Source organism: Dasypus novemcinctus, chromosome 28 (assembly GCF_030445035.2).
Source record: "Dasypus novemcinctus isolate mDasNov1 chromosome 28, mDasNov1.1.hap2, whole genome shotgun sequence".
NCBI classification, from domain to species: domain Eukaryota; kingdom Metazoa; phylum Chordata; class Mammalia; order Cingulata; family Dasypodidae; genus Dasypus; species Dasypus novemcinctus.
In genome coordinates, this window is record NC_080700.1 from 32469872 (window position 1) to 32493064 (window position 23193).

The following is a 23193-nucleotide window of genomic DNA, read 5'->3' on the forward strand; positions in this document are numbered from 1 at the left end:
ATGAACTACCTGGAACACAGTATGACCTCAATAAACACTAGCTTCTAGAACTAGTGGAGATGCTATAAACAACTCTGCTATGATCTAGTTGAAAGCAGCATTATTGCTATTTACCAAGGATTTTCACCAGCCATAAATGCAGATAGAAAATCAGCAGACAAAATTCCTTTACTTCTTTCATTACTAATCCCTCCAAATCCCTAACTTCCTTTCATTCCTATTTTGAGAGGCCCCCTCCACCACCACCCTGCCCCCCAAAAATCCTGAGAAAATCTTCCAACATAAAATTAAGAAATAAAACTATCTAAAAGAGTTATGACTTTCTATGGTTAACACTCCTGACTGATTTAGGGGGAAATGTCTTATGTTTTTAATTTCCTTCCCAAAGGTAATGGTGTCCAGTTGTGTAGGTACTCCTCCATCTGATCTTGCTGAGTGCAACTCGGTCTGGTGTTTCTTACAGTAGTAATTTTCCAATTAAAATAATCTAACCTCATCCCCCAATGTTGGTTTACCTCAGAGAGCATTCCTTTTCTCTTCTCTACATATATTCCTTCCCTTGGTCACCTCATCCCCATGATCTGAAAAAATTCATACGTTGATGAAGCCCAAATTGGTATTTCCAATGCGGCTATTTTCATTCAGCTCCAGACTCATATACACAACCGCCTATTCAACATCTCCAATCCAGATTCCTGACATACAGAATACATGGATTGGGCATTGCAGGGGATAGTTTGTTTCTTCTCCATTAGGAATGTTGAATGGGAATGTTCCCTTTGCTGAAAAGACTTAAATGGCTAAGAGTTGGAATCACCTGGAGGCATCTTCATTTTTAAATCTAGGACCTGGCCTGGGATAACTCAGAGTCCTGGCTCAGCTGGGACAGTTGGCTGGAGTGCTTATGTGTAAATCAGGAGACTTTATACCCCTGCTTAAAACCCTTCAATATCAGTCTAGCAGTTCCTCAAAAGGTTAAACAAAGAGTTAGACATATGACCTAGAAATTCCACTCTTAGGGATATAACCATAAGAAATGAAAACAGATGTCCTTGCAAAAAAACTTGTATACAGATGTTCATAGCAGCATTATTTATAATATCCAAAAAAAGTGAAAATGACCCAAATGTCCATCAACTGATGAATGGATAAATAAAATGTGGAATATTCACACAATGGAATATTATTCAATCAAAAAAAGGGATGAAATATTAATACATGCTACAACATGGATGAACCTTGATAACCTTAGGCTAAGTGAAAGAAGCCAGTCACAAAAGGCTATGATTCCATCTGTGTGAAATAACCATAAGAGGCAAATAATGAGAGAGAACGAAAATAGACTGGTTGTTGCCCTAGGCTGGAAAGATTTGAGGGGAAATGGAAATGATGACTATTGGGTATGCGGTTTCTTTATGGGGTGATAAAATTGTTCTAAACCTGATTGTGGTCATCTAAAACTATTGTGCAAACTGTGTGAATATTCTAAAAGCCACTGAATTATGTACTTTAAAGGGGTGGATTGTACAGCATGTGAATTATATCTCAATAAAGTTCTTATTAAAAAGACCTCTGGAATAGATGGCTCAAGATTTAAAATCAAGCATAAATTCTTTATCACGACTTACTCAAGGCTCTACATGATTGACCCTGGTCCACCTCTCAAAGTCAGCTTCTCTACTCCCCTCATTCACTCCACTCCATCTCATTGGCTTTGCTGTTTGGTGAATATCCCAAGCTTGTCCCATCTCGGGAACTTTACACTTTCTTTTTTGCCCAGAGTGTTCCCTACACAAACATTGATATGGTTTGTTCCCTTACTTTATCAAGCCATGATCAAATTTAGTTTCATGATAAAGCCCACCAAGAATATTTCACAAAAGAGACTCCAGTTCTCTCACTCTTTATCTCCTTACCCTGGTTTATTTTTCATTATCACACATTATTACCTACAGTTAGACACACATGCACATGTAAGGGTTCATTTGTTTGCTTGTTCTCCCTTGCTAAATCTCACCTCCATGAAGGTAGGAAACTTATCGCTCTTGTTTCCCACTGTTTCCTCAGCACCCAGAAGAATGTCTGGCACACGATGGGCACTTGGTAAATCATTCGTGGAAAAATGAATGAATTGTGAGAGCGGAGAAGGATGCTTTCAGACGTATGCACCTCTTGGGAGGTCACCCTTTCTTTCTTCCTTTATGGGAAGCTTCTTTGCCATCCAGTTCTCAGATGATAATGATCGTGTGCAATGCTTGACACTTTACTCCTTGACTTAAAAGGAAAACACCATCAGCCATGCTCTTGTGTTCTAGATAAGAGTTGTGCTTTCTCCCCATTATCTGTACATGCCCTTGATCATGGCTTGAAGATCGATGTGACATCCCACCAGCCTTGAAGAAACCCAACCAAGTGGAAGAAGGTAACATCTCAACTGCTGTCCTTAAATATGCTTCTCATTTGTTTTTTTTTAATTTATTGAAGTATATCACTCATGCATAAACAATAACTGTATAGTAATAGTTGTGACCTTACAAAACAAACATACATAGCATCGTACAGGACTCTCATAACTCATTCTACTACCAATACCTTGAATTGTTGTTAAACATTTTAAACTAATGATTAAAGAGCATTGTCAAAATATTACTGCTAACCAAAGTATTTTCCCCCAACCCACCCTATTATTATTATTATTATCTTTATATCATTTATATAGGAACAAACATAAACAATAAGTATATGGTAAAAGTTGTGGACTTACAAAGCGAACATGCATGATATCATATAGGGGTCCCATACATCAACCCTCCACCAACACCTTGCATTGTCAAGAGACATTTGTTACAGATCATAAAAGAATATTGTCAAAATTTTACTACCAATTACAAATACACATTTGGTGTATTTTTCTCCCAATCCACCCTATTATTATTTTTTAAATATATTTTTTATGACAGAAGTTGTAAACTTATAAAACAATCATGCATATGTGCAGAATTCCCAAACAACATCCATCTACCAACACATCCCACTGTGGTAGAACATTTGTTACAGATAAAATATCATCATCTGATTGTTACCATGTCCATAGTTTTGAAAGGCCTATTAATGCATTGTTCAGTGGAGACCAACTGATTATTTAAAACATATTTATTGAGGATTGGCCACTGTGTAATTAGATATTTATCTTTTATAGAGAAAAACCTCAAGAAATGTGTTTCTTATAAGCAACCGGTCTTAATTTACCAGTACAATAACAATAACTAACTTACTGAATTAAAATGCAACCTATACTTTGGAAACTTGTTTTCCTTTTGGAGAAACATGTGGCTCTGGAGCTATGGGTGGGAACCAGGCATTCTGGGCTCCCTTTTCAGTTCTTTGCTTCCCACGCCCCCCACCAAGGCTGGTTAAGTGCTTTGAGCCTGGACCCCTGTGGCAATATATTAAAGCATACAGATGTTTCTTAGAACGTTGTTATAAAGCAAACGAGTTATGCTTCAATACTTTTATGTCCACTAACTCTTTGAGGGTCAGGAACTCCAAGTTGAGATCCCTGTTAAATTCAGGGAAGAGCAACTGAAATAGGGAAGATACTAATCTCCTTGGCCAACGTTTTCCCTGGACCATCTTTGTTGGCAATTTCAGTGTCCTCTACAAAAAGAACATCTTTTAGAATCTTGGGGAGCATGTCTCAGATGGTCTTTAAGAATGCCTCCCCCCACCCAGCTCCTCTTTCCTTTCACAGGGCTTTCACTTCAGCAGCGTGCCCCATATCACATACCACAGACCCCACCCCCAAACACAGGTACCTACTCCCTACCACACACACGTACACATTTCCGCATCCTAGTACACACATACACCTACAACAGCCTAATACAAGGCCAGGTATACAGAAGGTTATTGATGTCTCCTATTGACCTAGCTGGTTTGTTCAATCCAGGTTACTCTTTCTGGATTAATTTTCATTTTTGGTCAAAATATTATGCTGGTGATTTGGGCTATTTGGGTTCCAGAGCAGACAAAGCCCATAATTCTCAGCCCTTTGGGAAACTCTTCAGGATCACACTACTTCCTACTGTCAGCCCTCAAGTGGCCAGGCAAATACTATATATTATCCTATAGAATAACCTGACTCAAATAAAAATGGTTCATATTTGTCGAGCACCTACATTGGGATAAACACTATTCTAATAATTTTTTTAAAGATTTATTTTATTTATTTCTCCCCATCTCCTCATTGTTTGCCCTTGCTGGGTCTGTTCATCTTCTTTGTTTTTTTAGGAGGCACTGGGAACTGAACCTGGGATCTCCAGTGTGAGAGGGAGGCACCTAATCACTTGAGCCACCTCTATTCCCTGCTTTGTTGTGTCTCTCATTCTGCTTTTCCTCCTGTGTCTTTTGTTGCACCATTTTGTTGCATCAGCTTGCCACACCTGCCTGTCATGTCAACTTGCTATCTTGCTCATCATCTTTAGGAAGCACTGGGAACCTCTGTTCCCTGCTTTGTTGTGTCTCTCATTATGTGTTTCTTCTTATGTCTTTTATTGCATCACTTTGTTGTATCAAATTGCCACTCCTGCCCATTACACCAGCTCATTGTCTTCTTTAGGAGGTACTAGGAACCAAACCACAGACCTCTCATGTGATAAGTGGGAGCTCCATCACTAGAGCCACATCTACTTCCCTATTTTAATAATTTTATATGCATTATTTCATTTAATCATCCCAATAACATTTAAGAATAGGACACTAGTAGTGTATCCATTTTACAGATGAGGAAACCAGGGCCTGGAATGGTTAAGGAATTTGTGTAATATCTCAATTCATAAGTGGTGGATCTAATATTTAAATTAGACCTGTTCAGCAACACAACCTGAACTCTTGGACTAACCTGCCTTTCAGTACAGGCTGAATTATTCAGTACACAGAATTATACAGTAAAGTTTATTTGTATCAACAAATGACTGTACCTCTGGTGAATAGGGACCGGGAACCCTTCACTTTAAACATCTCATTCATGCGTGTTGCTCTCATTTGACAAGTGGGAAAATCATGTCCCAGAGAGAAAGAGACATAGATATGATTTTGATGGTTCAGATATTGATTTTCTAACTGAGGGATGATCCATTGCATTTATTCCATCTGGTTTTCCTCCTGCAACCCTTTTCTCCTGTTTCTTGCCTTTTCTCCTCTATAATTCTTTCATTATTCATCAAAAATTCCCCAGAAGTGAAGTAGGAACTGAACAAAGAAGGACATTCAAGAAATATTCCTCCCTTGCCCAGATGAGGATTAGCTGCTGTGCACCTTCATCAGGAGACCTACTATAAGCATAGAAAGACTTTTATCCATTACCACTAGGCTTCCTGGCAACCTCCACAACTGTGAGTTGGGGTGTATGGAGATAACAAAAACACACTTTAGCCTCTCTAAAGAGAGCTAAACACGAAGACAAGTTTGTTGCCAAGATGTCCTCTTATGTACTCCAAAGTCAAAGAGGGGAAAAAAATGAATGCTCTGCATGACAACTATCCACCACATAAATATTATTCAATCCATTTCTTCCTTTCCACCCATATTACTATTGAGCGAGATCACTTCTGCAAGACTCAACCTCGACTGTCATAATCTCACCGACTTCCCCACCTATTGTAAACCATCTGGCAGCAATCACCATAGTTTAAACCAAAATTAACACAAATGGGATTGTGGTGGTTTGGAGCTGTGTGTGCCCTAGAAAATCATGTTCTTAAAGACAGTCCATTCTTGTGGGTGTGAACCCATTGTAAGTACAACCTTTTGATAAGGATGCTTCAGTTAAGGTGTGACTCAAGGTGGTTCTTAATCCTCTTACTGGGGTCCTTTATAAACTGCATAACAGTGGAAAAAGAAAAAGAAAGGCATAGAAGCAAAAAGCTGAAAGCAACGAAACCAGGAAGAGAAGGGAGAGACCAGCAGATGCGGCCATATGTCTTGCCATGTGGCAGGAGTCCAGGATTGCCAGCAGCCCTTCTTCAGGGACAAAGCATTGTCTTGGTGAAGCCTTGATTGAGACATTTCATTCAGCCTCAAAGCTGTAAGCTTGTAAGCTAATAAATTCCCACTGTTAAAAGCCAACCCATTTTATGGCATCTGCTTTCAGCAGCTTAGCAGACTAAAACACTGATCATGCCACTCCCTAGGTTAAAATCTTTCTATAGCTTCCTCAATGTTTAGACTAAAATCTATATAGCCTAATATTTGAGCTCTTCTACACGCTGGCCTTTCCAAGTTCACCCTCGATCACTCACCACTCTTTCATGAGCATCCTACACTCTAATATGCCAATTCCTTACAGCAGCTCAAGGAGTCCCAGATTTCACACCTCTGTGCCTTTGCCAGTTCTGTTCTCCCAGCCCAGGATGCCTCTACATGGTCCCAAGAACTCTCATTCATTTTGGGGACTCAGTCTAAATGTCACCTCACCTAGGAAGCCTTTCTTAAGTATCCCAAAAGGACACTCCATTTTCTGAGATCCCATGTCGTTTTGTATAGACTTCAATTATAGTTCTTATTACATTGCTGTTATTATTCAATTGTCTATTTTTCCTTCTAGATTGTGATTACATCATAGTTAGGAACCACATGTTATTTATTTTATAATCCAATGACCTAGAAGTCCAGAGCATATCCTAAACATTTAAAAATATCTTTACTGTAGAAAGGATTGGTGCTGACATAATGTGTCTAATCAACTATTTATCAACACTGGTTAATTTGAGAATTTTGGGTTGTCTTTAAGATTCACTTCATTTGGCTTTTACACATTATCCTAAATACCTTAATATAATAATACATTGCAAAGGAAATTTAGGGATGGTTAAGTCACAGCCCTAGATTTTGAGGTTACTATCATGAAAGATTGTGGTAGTAAATGAATCCCTTCCTAAACAGGATATCCTTTTCAAACCTTAGTGGAGGGAATCTGTGATGGACTATGGAAGCGATGTGAATGGATGCTCACATAACCCCATCATAGGTGAAGAGTTTAAACTCAGATATATATAACAGAGAGGAGTAAATAACATAAACACAGAAGAAAGAGCAAGAGCAAGTTAGGAAATGCTTGCCCAAGAGCCATGGTTTAGAGAGTTTTCTGTGATGTCTGAACCAGGCTCTTAAATATCACAGGGATGATTGGGATGTAATTTGGCCTCAACAATGAGCCAAAAAGACCCATTATTCCTCTCAAAGTTGAGAGAAATCTGAGAGGGAGCTCAAACCTCAGTTTGAAGTTGGGGGAGGGAGAGACAATGAGGAAGGAAGGAGAGTAAAGAAAAGATCTTTGTGTTTTTCCAAAACTGGGCAAGAGAAGACCCAAGTCTTTTATTTATTTACTTACTTACTTATTCATTATTTTGTTTATTTATTTATGAAATTTTTACTTGGTTTAAGCCATATGCCTAAAGGATGTGAAAGAAAAATCTAGAAACCAGACAAATCTTCAAAGTTGATGAGACCTTGACTCAATAACCATCCTGTATCTATTATTTGCCTTTGTATTCATTTATTTATTCATTCAACAGATATTTATGGAGAAATGACTCAGTGCCAGGATTTGTATTTATAAATAAATTCACATGAGAATGTGTGAGATATGCAAATATATAACCCTATCTACATTTATTTATCAGAAGCATATACATGCATAGGTGTATATACCTACATATATGTGTGAGTTTGGGTATTGATGAATTTGTAAGAGGAAGAACATGGTGCTTGGTTAATAAATGTTCTTAATCACTATGACAATTTGTGCATTCTTTTGATTCTAAGAACATTTTCTCCATAATTAAAATGACTGACCTGGTACAAGAAGAAATGTTAATGGAATTTTATCAGACAGGATCCTAACAGGAAACATGGCAAACTCAAAAGGGCTTAACAGAGGAGACTTTTATGAAGGGCCTACTTGCAAAGGTCTGGGAAGAATTAATGAAAGAACAAGGAGTGAGGTACAAGGAGTGGGACCTTCAGTAGTAGGAGTCATTACCACTCTCAGGTAGAAAGGGCAAGTAGAGGTGCTAGGAACTGACTCACGTCCCCCACAAAAATCGTACTCAAGTCCCATGGTGGTTTAAAGCTATTTGTATCCCAGAATAAGCCTGTTCTTAAGCTTAATCCCTTCCTGTTGAAGTGAACCCATTTTAAGTAAGCCCTTTCAGGAGGCTACTTCATTTAATGTATAGATCAGCCCAGTCAGGATCAGTCTTAATCCTATTACTGGAGTCCTTTATAAGAGAAGGAAATTCAGACACAGAGAGGAAAAAACCTCAGAGCGAGCAGCCAGAAATTGAACATCAGTGGAATCATGAAGAAAAGGGAGAAGCCAAGAGAGGCTGCCATATGCATTGCCATGTGACAGAGGAGGAGCCCAGGACCAAGGATCACCAGCGGTCAGCCCCAGAATGCCACAGTCTTCAGGGAGAAAGCATTGCCTTGATGATACTTTGATTTGGACGTTTCTTCTATCCTCAAAACCATGAGCCATTAAATTCCCATTGTTTAAACCATGGCATTTGGTTAAGCAACCAAAGAAATTGAAACAGGTACTAACTCCTAGTCCTTACAGGTAGGAATTTATTTTAAATAGAACCTTTGAAGATGTGATTAGTTAAGATGTGCCCAGACTGAATGAGGGTGGACGTTAATACAATATGGCTGAAGTCCTTATAAGGAAAGGAAATTGGACACAGAAGAGAAAGCCATTGGGAAGAGCCAGAAGGTGGAAGTCAATGGAACCTGGGAGAGAAAGGAGAAGATGTTGTCATGTGCATTGCCATATGACAGAAAAGCCAAGGAACCCCAAGTACCACCAGCCATCCAGAAGATACCCATCCTGGGAGGAAGCAAGACTTCGAGTCTATAAAACCATGAGCCAATAAGTTCCAATCATTAGGCCAATATGCCAGGAAACTAAAACACTAAAACAGAAGGAAACAGTGTCACTGGAGTCCAGCCAGAGGTGGAGCCATAGGAAAAATGTTGCCCCCCAAAAAAGTGGTGGCTACCCAGGAATACAGTCATAGGAGGGAGGGAGGGAGGGAAGGAGGAGGGAGAATAAATGCTAGGCATCTGTGGTGGTTGAAACTATATGTAGCCCAGAAACTCATGTTCTTAAAACTAATCCACACAATTGTAAGTAGGACCTTTTAATTAAGTTAATTTACTTAAGACATAGCCCAGGATAGGTCTTAATCTTTTTACTGAAGTCCTTTATAAGCAAGATGTGGGAAGCAAGGAAACCCAGAAGAGAAGGGAGAGACCAGCAGACACCATCATGTGCCTGGCCTTGTGACAGAGAAGTCCATGAGGGCCAATAGCCAGTTTTCAGGAAGAAAGCATCACCTAATGATGCCTTGATTTGGATATTTTTCTCAGCCTCAGAATTGTAAGTGTGTAGGTTAACAAATTCTCACTGTTAAAGCCAACACATTTTATGGTACCTGCTTTCAGCTAAAACAACATCCCTCTCCTCCCACTCTATGGTCTTCTGTAGGTACCTTGTATTGGCCACACCCAATAAGATACCAGGGGATGAGGAAGCTCAGGTGATACTGTCCATAGAGGTCAGCATCCCAGTGCTCAAGACAGGGCAGAGGGCAGTAAGGAATCTGGGAGTAGGATGCCAAAGGCCAATAATCAACATAGAAGATTTTCAAATCAGCCCAGTGGAGCTATGAACATTTACCTGATTACCCCCACTGAAGAACCCCTCAATACAACTGCCTTCCAACTTGCCAAAGGCGAAGAGTTAGATAATCAAGGCCTTGAGAAGGAGAGAGCAACACAAAGAAAGATGCCCAAGTTGGGAACTGGTGGGAATTAGCAAATTCTTTCCCTGTCTTTCTATGACCACTTTGCTCATAGATTTGTTGGAACACTGCTTCTAATCAATTGCTTGTGTGATGTTTCCAAAACTATAATATGATCTCCTGGCAATCTAGGACCATAATTTATTTATCTCTATTCCCCATAGAAAAATAAGAGAATGGATGAATGAGTGAATAGCAGAAAGTAAAGGATTGAAGATTTGGAGGATCAAGAGGAGAAGTCAAGAAAGGATTGTCAGGAATGAAAATTGGTCACAGGAAGCCGAACAATATTCATACCCAGCCTCCCAGACACTCCAGGGAGTTCCTGGCCCCAGTCTGGGAGACACCAAGGCTGAGAGGCTCATTTTTTAATGAGGCATGCTCTTCCCTTACACTCAAGACTGCACCCACATTTTTTTAGACTCTGCCAAGGCTGTGAAAAAACAGCAGATCTAAACACCTCGAAAAAAATTAAATAAATAAAGTAAAATTCCTTTCAGCTTAATCTCAAAAATGGTTTGTTTCATTTTGTCTGGCTGGGGTTCAAGTGGGAAAGGCTGAGTTATTTTTGTTTTTGTTTTTTTTATCCTATCTCAATTTGCTTGTCTTCTTTTTCATCATTTCCTTTGAGAAAATATATTGGGATTATTTCAAAACTTGATTAAACCTCCTGGGTTTTGAATTCTGGACTGGTCAGGAATATTTTGGTGTTTCATCTGGTTTATTCTCAAGTAAAAACAAAACCGAATTTCCTGTTTTGAAACAAACTCCTACATAAACTTCCACGAGGAGGCTTAGAAAACGTTCATCCTGAATGGCATGAGAGGAGGGACAAACCAGCAACTTTGATTGTGTACCAGGGCAAAAGCAATCTACTATCTCTTTTCAAACTTTTCTGGGACAGAAAAACTAATTAGACAAAAGAATATGGGATGCACAATTTGAACTTCAGTCCTAAAGACTCCATATTTCAAAGTTTCTTCATGACTTGAGAGGGTGTGGAAAACTTCTCCTTGTCAGCTGCCTGATCCTTTCCTGGATTTTCCCTGCATGAAAGCAGATGGACCCTGCTGGATATTAGCAGCTATAGGTGCATTATTTTGTTCAATGTCTCAGTTTGCCAGGCTGCTATGACAAATACCACATGCGGATTGGTTTAGCAACAGAAATTAATTGACTCGCAGTTTGGAAGGCTAGAAGTCCAAAATCAAGATGTCAGCAAGGATGTGGTTTCTCCCCAAAGACCATGGCATTCTGGTGCTAGCTTGACAAAATCCTTGGGATTCCTTGCCTGGCATCTCTGCCTCCTGTCTCATGCCAAGCTCTCCTTGTGTCTACCCTTCTGTTTTCTGCTGACTTCCAGCTTCTGTGGACTTCTCTGATTTCCAGCTTCTAGTTTCTTCCCTTTATAAAGCCTCTAGTTATGTGAATTAAGACTCATTCACCTGTATTCGTTTGGGCCATACCTTAACAAAAACAACCTCCTCAAAATATCCTATTTATAAATAAATCCACACCCATAGGAATGTGGATTGAGTTTGAGAACACATCTTTCTTTGGGGTACATAATTCAATCTACCACATTCAGTATTGAAAATAACCCAGTAAAGTCTCCATTCTTATCCCTGTTTTAGAGACGAGGAAGTCCAGAGTCAGTAACTTACCCTATAAGTGACACTTATACCCACGGCCAGTCTTGTGGAAGAATCCAGGAGGGTGGGTTGTGCTTTAAGGCAGTTGGATAGGACTGACTGCTGGTCTTCTCCTAGTTTCATGATTCTAAAGGAATATGGCTCTCCCAGGGCTAAGTGATAAGGGTAAGACAGGTAGAAAAAGCAGGATGAGAGAAACTGCCAGAGCTATTCTAGAGTTGTCTCTCTTTTTTTTTTTTAAGATTTATTATTTATTTATTTCTCTCCCCTTCCCCTCTCCCCCGTCCCAGTTGTCTGCTCTCTGTGTCTATTCGCTATGTGTTCTTCTGTGACCATTTCTATCCTTATCAGCGGCACCGAGAATCTGTGTTTCTTTTTTGTTGGTTCATCTTGCTGTGTCAGCTCTCCGTGTGTGCGGTGCCATTCTTGGACAGGCTGCTCTTTCTTTCATGCTGGGTGGCTCTACTTACGGGGCACACTCCTTGTCCGTGGGGTCCTCCTATGTGGGGGACACCCCTGCATGGCAGGGCACTCCTTGCACACATCAGCACTGCACATGGGCCAGCTGCACATGGGTCAAGGAGGCCCAGGGTTTGAACCGCAGACCTCCCATGTGGTAGGCGGACACCCCATCCATTGGGCCAAGTCAGTTTCCCCTAGAGTTGTCTCTTTAGCTTCCTCTCTCCAGTTCCCTCCTTCATGCGTTCCTTAGCTCAGTGCTACCAGAATTTAGTGCATGAACTGGTGCCAGCTTGGGAGCTGTTTGTTGTCCAACCACAGTGAGGAAAGTCCAGGAGTGAGAGAAAGAGCTTAACATTGCTGCAGCACCTCCACACGTGACCAGTGGATTTTTCTCATTGAACGGGGTTCAGTAGGTTTGCAAATGACTTCAACAACTCTCAGCATTAACTACAGTACAACTATCCAGAGTTAGGTCAGATTCCACAGGTTCAGGGCAATCTTCTATAAGATTGTCCTTCAGACACCAGGTGCAAGTTCAAAGATTCCCAGGCCACCCTCACTTCTGACTCAATGGCTACAAATTCTAGGATTCCCATTCACCTCTCAGATTCGATAATTCACTGGAATGACTTGCAAAACTCAGGGAAGTGTGATACTTGCAAATACAGTTTTACTATAGTGTTTTAGTTTCCTAGGCTGCTCAAAGCAGATACCATGCTTTGGGTTTAAACAATGGGTTGGGTTTCAACAATGGGAATTTTTTAGCTTACAGCTTGAGGCCAGGAAATATGGTCCAAATCAAGGCATCATCAAGGCAATACCGTCTTCCAAAAGACTGGCTGCCAGTGATCCTTGGCTCCTCTGCCACACAGCAAAGCACATGGTGGTATCTGCTGTTCTTTCCCTTCTCTTCTAGGTTTCCTTGCTTTCAGCTTCTTGTTTTCTCTCTCTCTGTCTGGATTTCATTTTCTTATAAAGGACTCCAGTAAGAGGATTAAGACCCATTCCAATTGAGATGGGTCACAACTTAAATGAAGGAGAAGTTAAGGTCCTACTTACAATAGGTTCATATCCACAGGAGTAGATTAAATTTAAGAACATGGCTTTCTGGGGTACATACATTGTCAAACCACCACATAGAGCAAGAAGGATACCAACAAGGAGAGATGTGGGAGGGTTTGAAAAGCAAGCTTCCATGTCATCTTCACTTGGTATCAAAATGCATTACCTTCCTAGGACATCAATGTACGTCACAAATCATGGAAGCTTGCCAGAGTTCCAGTGTCCAGAGCTTTTAATGGGTTTTCACTATGTAGACCTGATTGCATGAATCAATGGTCACGTGGTTGAACTCTATCTGCTGCTCCTCTCTTCTCTTCTGAGGCTGGGCTGGTATCAGTGGCTCACGGCCCCAACCCCCTAATCACAGGGTTGGATGGTTCAGGTGTGAAAGGTTACCTTGGCTAGGGCTGGCTCCACCTTGTCATCTCATTAGCATAACCTATCAGGCATGCTCTGGGGCCCATCATGAAAAATAAAAGGCAGTCCTGTCATGGAAAATTTAGAGGCTGTCCCCTAGGGACTGGGAAAAAGACCAGACTCTTTTTGGAGACCAAATTTATTACAGTACAAGGGTGTAGCCTAGTTGGATTAGGATTTATGTGGTGAGTCACATGGGATGTGGGCTGCTAGCCTCGCAGAGAAGGACCATATGATGGGTGAGACTTTAAGGTTCATTTGTTAACTGTGATCCAAAATACACAAGATCTGAAAGTCACTTCTTTCCTTGTAAGTTAACTCCTATTTAACTATAACTTGAGGAAGAAGTCCTGGGACACACTGGTTGCTGATGTTGGATTAAAGACGCATTTTGAAAATACGGCATCAGTTGCTTCATTGGAGAAAAGTTAAAAGTAAATATGCTGAGTACATTGAAACAGTTTTAGAATCTCTCCTTCCATTCCCATCAACGTACTTCATGAGAATGGTGATTATTAAAATGAAACATAGAAATAGTTTCAACTTACATTATCTCCCGCAAGTAATGGTGTCATCCATCCAAACTAGATTAGATACGGAAACAAGCAAGAAAGCGAGGCCATTTGTCGCACTAAATGCATTTAATTTAATACAACATGGTGTTTGTTTGAATTGCACATATGGGCATGTAATGTGAGAAATTGCTATTTCATTCATAATATATTTTTAGTTACAACTGTGGAATGACAAAAAGTGATGAGTGTGATAATGATTCCCTATATTAATTGCTTATACATGCACACTTCCAATGAACAGTATGTGGTGTTTTTGTCATTCTTTTCCGTTTTCCTATTTCACTTTTGTTCTGATTTTATTATTTGAAGCAGAACCTAATGTCTGTTGACTATTATAAAAAAAATTGGGATGTGCAGTTTGTCTTTTTGGCATTTTTCAAATTTCGTTCCTGTAGAAATCCATTTTCGGTGTGTTTTTATAAGTATGAACCCACAACAGGTTGGAAATTTTAGGTGATTCTTCATCATGTAGAGAACTGAGCATTCCCAGTGGAAGGTCCTGGTAGGAGGAGAGAAGCTGCAGGTAGAGTGGCTGGAGAGGGTGAGAAGAGGAAAGAAAGGATGGAAGGGAAAACTTGGACTCTGATCTGCTTCTCAGGACGCATGGAAGGTTCAAGACGGAAGAAAACTTGAGAGCTTAGACAGCAATCTTCTTATTTTGGAGTTGAGACCCAGAGAAATGAGTGACCAGTCAGGGACAGTTCTAGGATGTGAACTCCCGGATAGCGATTCCAAGTGCCACTGGGGCAATCTTCCAGGCTACATCACTTCCACCAGGAGAAGGACGGACCCTCTTCCCTAGACCGCGCCCCTCTCCTTTTCACACCCTGAATGATAAGAGGTTCTCTGGCCAAGGAGAGACCTATGGTGGAGCCTTCTCTCTGTTAGGCTGGACTCTAGCCGCCACCTCCCGGGAGGCAGGGCACTGTCCCATGTGGCCAGCCCCTTGAGAGAATGCCCAGGGTGATTGCCAAGGTGTTTGTTTCCTCTCCAAGGGTGGCAGGGCTCATGGACACTGGCCTGAGGTCTCTTCCGGGCAGTATAGACCTGACTAGGGCCTGGGCCCTTGGAAACGGCCACAGGCAGTCAGAGGTGGGTGGGTGTTGGGAACAGAGGGCACTGCTCCCTTTATTAGAGCTTCCTTCTAATGGACATGTGGGACTGTATCCAGGATAATGGGAAGGGAAGGGAAGGGAAGGGAAGGGAAGGGAAGGGAAGGGAAGGGAAGGGAAGGGAAGGGAAGGGAAGGGAAGGGAAGGGAAGGGAAGGGAAGGGAAGGGAAGGGAACTTGGGTAATAAATTCCATCAAACTTCCCAGTTGCCTCTTTTGGCCCAGGCCGTCCAGAAGGAGGAGCCTTTAGGAGCCCACAGGCACGCCTGTCCCCGAGGCCCGCAGACCCGGCCCCCTGCGCCACCTTCTCGCCGGGGCCGGCTCCGCCTCGCCCCGAAGGCCCTGAGCGAGGGCTGCAGGCGGCCGGGGCCGGGGCGGAACGCCGGCTGCCTCTTCTTTTACAAGTCCAATGAGGGGGCCCCGTGGGCGCGCGGCTGTGGCCCAGCCCCTGTGAAGTTGCGCGTTTAATGAAGTCGCCCGCGAGAGAGCGGTGGGGCAGGCCTCGCTGCACAGATGGCTCTTTGTCCCCGCTGACACCTGCCATCTGCTTGTTTGTCTAAATGACGCTGGAGGGGCATGGGGAGCGCCCAATCTGCTGCCCAGGCGCCCCCCTCCCGCCCGCGGCGACCTCCTGACCCCGGGGCCAGGCAGGTCCGCAGAGTTGTTCTTTGAGCGCAGTGGGCTCTTCCTTCCCCGCGCCCGCCGCCGCCCCCCGCCGCAGCAGCTGCCTCGGGCCGCAGCCGGGGCCCTCCTGCTCCCTAAGCCGGGATGGAGGCTTCCAAAGCTCGGCCCCTCACACCTGTCAACAAAGGGACCCGGCAAATCAAAGGCGCGGCCGGGGGAGGGGCGGGGGGCGCCTCCTCGGTGCCAGGCGACAGCCGCCGCGCGGGCTTGCGGCGGGGAGGGGGCTTCTGGTCCCTCCATCAGCGCGGGAGCGGGGGAGGTGGACGTTTTCCTTTTGAGGAGGTGGGCCTGCGAAGCAAGAGGGAAATTTCCACACGTTCGCCCAATTGGGGGGGACATTTCCCAAAAGGTGGGTCTGGTGACACGGGTCGGGGACACTGCTCATGGAGTGTTGTCCAGCAACCTGATGTCTGCTGTCCTCACCCAACGGGGCAGATGCTATCAGCCCCGGCCAGCAAAGGTGGAGCCAGAGGCGCTGGGAAGGAGCACTTTACTCACCAGCCAAGGACAGTTCTCACGCCGTGTCACAAGGCTGGGGGGACTGCAAAGCTCCCACTCTTGACACCAAGAGAGGCTCCTTTTATGCCTACACTCCCCTATTGCTAAATGAACAAGCGATCGCCTGTCCCCAAACAGGGCTGCGCTTTCCAAGAAGAAGCGTGACTTTATGAAACTGCGTGGCATCTTTCTCTTGCCAGCAGGCCTTTTGGTATTTCCTCCCATTAAGGCTACAGAGACCCACAGGTTCTATGGTCACGGCAGATGGAGTTCAGTGCCATGTCAGTTGGCCCTGCTTTGGAGTTTGTGTCTCTGTGTGATGGAGCTGGACTCAGATGTGATCATTGCCCACAAGCCTCTCCTGTTACTTTTACCGGAACTGTAGTTGGTGCTGGGGTTTAATGTATACCCAGGGGACCTGAATCTCTGGATTGACCATGTGATAGCCAGGCCCTGAGCCTCAGCAGACTTGCAACCCCTACACTCTGGTTTATTGGACTTACCCCACTCAGCTAACATGGAGGTGAAAAAGGTCAACCACCACACCAGGGAGCCAAGAGTGCCTACAACTGAAAGCCGAAGAATTGCATCCAGCATCCATGTGGAATCTAAGCCCCCTCTTGATATAGATGTGGAGGACACAACCATTCTAAGGTCCACAGGATGGAGGAATAGAGTATGGATTAGAGTGGACTTACTGATATTCTATTCATGAACTATTGTGATTAGTAATCGAAGAAAATGTGGCATTGGTGTGGAGAAAGTGGCCGTGGTGGCTGCTGGGGGTAGGGAGTAGGAGGAAGAGATGCGATGTGGGGGCATTTTTGGGGGTTGGAGTTGTCCTGGGTCATGCTGCAGGGACAGTTACCAGACATTGTATGTCCTCCCATGGCCCACTGGGTGGACTGTGGGAGAGAGTGGGTGATGGTGTGGACCATTGACCATGAAGTGCAGCGGTGCTCAGAGATGTATTCACCAAGTGCAATGAATGTCTCATGATGATGGAGGAGGTTGTTGTTATGGGGGAAGGAGTGGGGGGAGGGGGGTGGGGTGTATATGGGGACCACATAATTTTTTAATGTAACATTAAAAAAATAAAGACAAAAAAAAAGAAAAGAGAAGAAATCACTGGAATGGCTCTGGAGCTAGCAGAACGCAATTGGGACCTGGCAAGGTTCTCTGCCGGAAGCACTCTCTGCCAGGGCGGGTGGCCTTGGGTAAGACAGGGCCTTCCCTTTTTAAGTCCCTCACCCCAGAGACGTCACACAAGACTCGACACGTACAGCATCTCGGATAAGTGAGGACCAAAAGTCACCTCATAAAAGTCAGGGGGGGCCCTGCCTGGCCCACTTCACAGGCCATCCGTCCCTCAGCCCCTCCACTTTCATCCACTTCGAAGTCCACAATGAAGGCCAAAAATCTAAGCAGTTGGGAGATGCCAATTCATTTTTCGTGGCTATGATATTGCTGGCATTGAGGGTAACAAATATATGAGGGGAAAATGAACTAACATGAGTTCACCCAAAAGTGCTCAGACATGGGAATCCAAGTTAGGGTCCCCAACTTACCTTATAACTACTCGTGTTAACAGCTAAAACGCATATGATGCTGTCTAGGTGATTATTCACTTCCTCTTTATAACATCCCTGTGAAATATGTATTATCCCCATCAGATAAAGAAACTAAGACACAGGAGAGTTTGGAAACCTGCCCAGGGGAGGCAGCTAATCAGTGACAGAGACAGACCTGGATCAAAAGCCCATGTGGGGAAGCAGATGTGGCTCAACTGATAGAGCGTCCGCCTACCATATAGGAGGTCCAGGGTTTAAACCCAGTGCTTCCTGGCCCGTGTGGTGAGCTGGCCCACACACAGTGCTGTCACGTGCAAGAAGTGCCGTGCCACACAGGGGTGTCTCTCACATAGAGGAGCCCCACATACAAGGAGTGCACCAGGCAAGGAGAACCGCCCCGTGCAAAATAAGCGCAGCCCGCCCAGGAGTGGTGCCACACACACGGAGAGCTGATGCAGCAAGATGATGCAACACAAAGAGACACACAGTTCCCATTGCTGCTGACAAGAATACAAGTGGACACAGAAGAACACACAGCAAATGGACACAGAGAGCAGACAACGGTGGGGGGGAGGGGAGAGAAATAAATAAAATAAATCTTTAAAAAAAATCCATGTGGGGAGCAGATGTAGCTCAAGTGGTTGAGCGCCTGCTTCCCATGTACAAGGTCCCAGGTTTGAACCCGGATACCTCCTAAAAACAAAACTTAACAAAAAACCCACTCTCACTGGGGAGTGCCTGCTTCCCATGTACGAGTTTCCAGGTTTGAATCCTGGCACCTCCTAAAAACAAAGCAAGACAGTTTTCACCTGGGTTCAATCTCCGGTACCTCCTAAGAAAAAAAAAAGCCCATGTGCCTCAAATAGTCAAAAATACATTGAAAAAAAGAAAGAAGAACCAAGTTGAAGGACTCACACTCCTTGATTTTAATGCATATTACAAAGTTACAGTGGTCAAAAGAGCTGAAACATTTGTTAAAATTAATAGCACATTTTTGTAATTGTACTAATTTTTCAACTGCGGTTACCTTTGTTACAATTGATGAAAAATATTTAAAAATTACTAATAACTATTTTTTTTAAAAGCCTCTGTGCTGCCTCTCCATTCTGCTTTAAGCCCAAAAGGTATGACTCAAGTGTGTTTTTCATTTTATATTTTTACTTAAATGGCCTCCCTCTCTGCCTCTCTCTTTCTCTTCTGCTTTCACTCTCCTACTATGTCTTTTCTCTTTTTTAGTCATTAGTCTAGTAGGTCTGTTTGGTTAACATTTAAATTCCATCTTTCTTGTCAATTTTCATAGAATCATGCTTTTATGGTGTATCAATAACGTATGGAACATTAGAAAGCACTGGCCCATTTGCAAATTAATCCTGCCCAAATCAGAGCATGTGTTTCAACCATACCACATGGTATACGTTTCAGCTATTCACAAGTGGTTTTAAGTTGGTGGCCTTACCTGAGATTCCAAGTCGGAGCAGTTTTGGGTGAATTCATGATAGTTGATTTTTTTTTTAGTGGGATGAAACACCTGTTTACAAATGGGTAGAGGGAACCCACCAAGCACAAATTTTCTTTAGAAGTGTGAAAAGTTTACAAAGCAAAGTTTACTTTTAAAAATTTAAGCTATTTAACACTGATCATAGATAACCAGTGGTGCTTATTTTACGGGAAATTGATGAAAACTGTTTTGGGTGGGACTTTCAATTTGGCAAATTCATTTGACAGTTTTTCGTTTTTTGAATTTCCAGGAAACTATAGTTGTTATAGACCTAGAGTAACAATTAGGGAGGCCAGGCTGACAGGTGATCATAGCATGTTGGCTATCTGCAACTGCTTGGTTTAAGTGCTGATTCAAAGAAGAGACTATCTTCCTAGAGAACAAAGTTGAAATAAATAAGATTTGCATGGCTTAATAAAAACATATAGCTTTCTTTGGGTTGATTCCAGAGTAAAATAGAAACTTTAGAGGGTGGGTACTAATATTCTGTGAAGAAAAAAAAAATTCACTTGGACTTGAGTGATCAAAATAGGAAACATACTTTAAAGACTGTTACTTAAATAAGACTGATACTTGGAAATGCCCTCATTTGCAAACCCACACACAGACCTGTCCTAACTTTCTCAAGCTCTTTAAATGCCTGTCATCATTTTTTGTTAAGTAACTAGAAAAAAAAAGAGCAGACTCTTTAGTTTAGTTTCCCCAGAACTTATCACCATGTCTGGTACATAACAGCAGAAAACAATTATTTTACTGAATTCTGGAACGATGCATAAGAGCCAGATGACAGTGGTTGCTTCTGGGGATAGGAGTGGAAAATTAGACAACTGGAGTTGGTGGACTTACCTTTGTTTAAAATATTTTTTTAATTGACTTATATCCTTCAAACAAGAACATACATAAACAATAAGAGTATAGTAAAAGTAGTGAATTTACAAAAGAAACATGTGTAACATCATACAGGGGTCCCATACATCACCCCACCACCAATACCTTGCCTTGTGAAATATTTGTTACAAACTATGCAAGAGCATCATCAAAATATTACTACTAACTATAGTCTATATCTTACATTTGGTGTATTTTTCTCCCAACTCACCCTATTTTTTTTTTACAGAGGTTGTGAACTTACAAAGCAATCATGTACATGTGTAGAATTCCCACAGAACACCCCTCCAGTCCTGTTTAAATTTATCATGCTCATGTGATTTAAAAGTCAATACATTAATGACATTGATGAATCTCTGAAACATAATGTTTGATGAAACAAGGAGACACGTAAGAATGCATACTGCACAATTCCATTTATATGAAGTAAAAAACAAGCAAAACTAGGCTCTAGGTTAGACGTCAAGGACTGGCTACTCTTGGGGAAGGGGCAGGGATTGGAAAAGGAAGACAAGGGGAGCTTCTTGGGTGCTAGAAGTGTTCTGTTGCTTCATCTGGGCACTGGTTACACAGGTGTATTCAGTTTGTAAAAACATAATAATTATTAGCAGTAAAGTTTTGCTTATTCAACATTTTGGATTACCTGGATAATAAGACCTAACACTGTGAGCCAAGCACTATTCTTATCCTTTATATATGTTAACTTAATCTTCCCCCAAAAACCTATGAGGTAGGTACTTTTATTTCCCCCATTTTAGATGTAGGGAAACTGTACCTAATGAAGTACATTAAGGTCAAGTAGTTTGCTCCAAGTCACACAGCTGACTAGTAGAAGAGCTGGGATTCAGATCTGGGAAGTCTGGCCCCAGCATCTGGGCACTTAACGACCCTGTGTGATATTCTGTCTCTCAATGTGTAATATGACATCAATAGTTTATGACACTCATATAATGTTGTATTATGGATAATAATTGGGTTCAGAGAACTAAATTATGCACATTACTCCTTGAGGACTGACTGGTAAAAACAAAGGACGTAATGGAGACCACATATGGCTCTCTGATCAACTGGGGAAAAAGAGCAACAAATAGAAAAAGAAAAACAAGATGGCGACCCCCAGAGGGAAGTAACTTAAGTTCTGCTCTCAGAGAGGAAGTAGGTTAGAAGGGTAACGACAAAGGTGTGGCCTGTGGTTTCCTGGAAGGTAGAGAGTGAAAAGAATATAGGGTGGGATGAATGTTAGCAGAAAGGAGAAATAGCCATTCATTTATGACAGAGCTAAGAGAATTTCCTTGGAAGATATAAAGTGGAGACTTAGAAAATATGCGTGTCTGAACTAGGAAGCTAATGTACCCGAAGGACTCACATGTCCGCCTAGAAAGAAACTGGAACATAAATCATTGCAGGAAAGGTAAACAAATTTTGCAGTGAGTCACCCAGAAATTCCCAGTGTTCGAAGAAAGTCCCCAGACCTAAATGCTTATCTGTGTATTATATAGTATTTTCAGTTAATTATATATCTTAAAATAACTTCGTGGTAAGAACTCTCTATGTCCAATATTCCCAGAAGTTCTGGGAAAGGATAATACACCAACTAACAATTTTGCCAACAATTTGTGGGAATGGATTCATTGATTAAGTTGTTAGCGATATGTTTATTCTGCTGATTAGTGTAAAGGATTGAGGGTTGACTCTACATGCTGTTTTGTGAGCTCTCCTTCAGGAGACTTTCTCTTTCACTGAGTTAAAGGTATGGTGTTTACCAAAACCATCTGTGGCATAACCAGTTAATCTCTTGAAAAGTGTCTTGAGTTCTCTCTCTAGTGAATATTTAAAAAGTAAAAACATTTGTGTGGGCTCTTCTAGGAGCAATGGCAGCCCAAATGATAGGCTGCCATATTTAGCCAGCCGTTGAAACAAAGAGACTATTTTTGGGGAAGGCAGAACTGGCTTCTATTTGTTCTGCTTAGGAATACTCTTGCTGTAAACACAGACTTCAGGAAAGACACTTTGTTGTGCTCTGCAATTCCCGCATGTAAACATGAAATTATAATACCCCTTTAGAGGGAAGGCAGGAAACGAATGGGAAAATACCCAGAAAACTTGGGCATCTTACCTGGATCCCCCTTTGACTTCCTTTTTTCATCTATGAGTCTATGTTCTTGTGCCATATTTTCTTTTCTCTCCTTGCATCCATCCCCTTACTCATGTCATTTTCACTCCCTGGCATCTACTCTGATTCTACCCACCTCTTAGCAAAATCTGCACACCTTCAAGGGTCCATCTAAGAGTTACAGGTGCCACAGCGTGGGGGTTTCTGTCACTCCCTAGACAGTCAGTTTTTCCATTCTTTGTGTTCCCACCATTGTTTTTTCATACTTCCATTTTCACACAATATTTACTGTCTTTATTCTCTTTATGTCCTACCTCCCAAGCCACAGTATGGTTTTCTCAAGGGCAAGGATTATGTTTAATGCACATATCCCTTGCACAGTGCCTGGCACAAAAAGTACATTTAGTTAATACGTGTTGAAAAAAGAATTAATGACTTAATAGCTTCTCCTTGCCTCTTTTCATGAAACAAATTTTTTTTAATCCAAGAATAAAAGATATTTGGATTAAAATGTTTCTTGAATTTTTCCTTTCCTGGCCTATTGCAAGATCACTGCGCTAGATTTGGGATGATCTACTTTTCCTTCTCAGAGAGAAAAATCTGCCCTGAGACAACAAGCAGGGCTATTGTAGTAACAGAGCCATGAATTAGTCTTTCCATTTGCCTAAAATAGAGTGCTACTTAAATTTTTTTAAAAATTTTAATTGCTAGCGACTAGGACAATATCAATCTCATTTGCATTTGTTTCAATTAACTGTTTCCAACTGTTTTTATGAAAATTGCTTATGTTTATAGGACA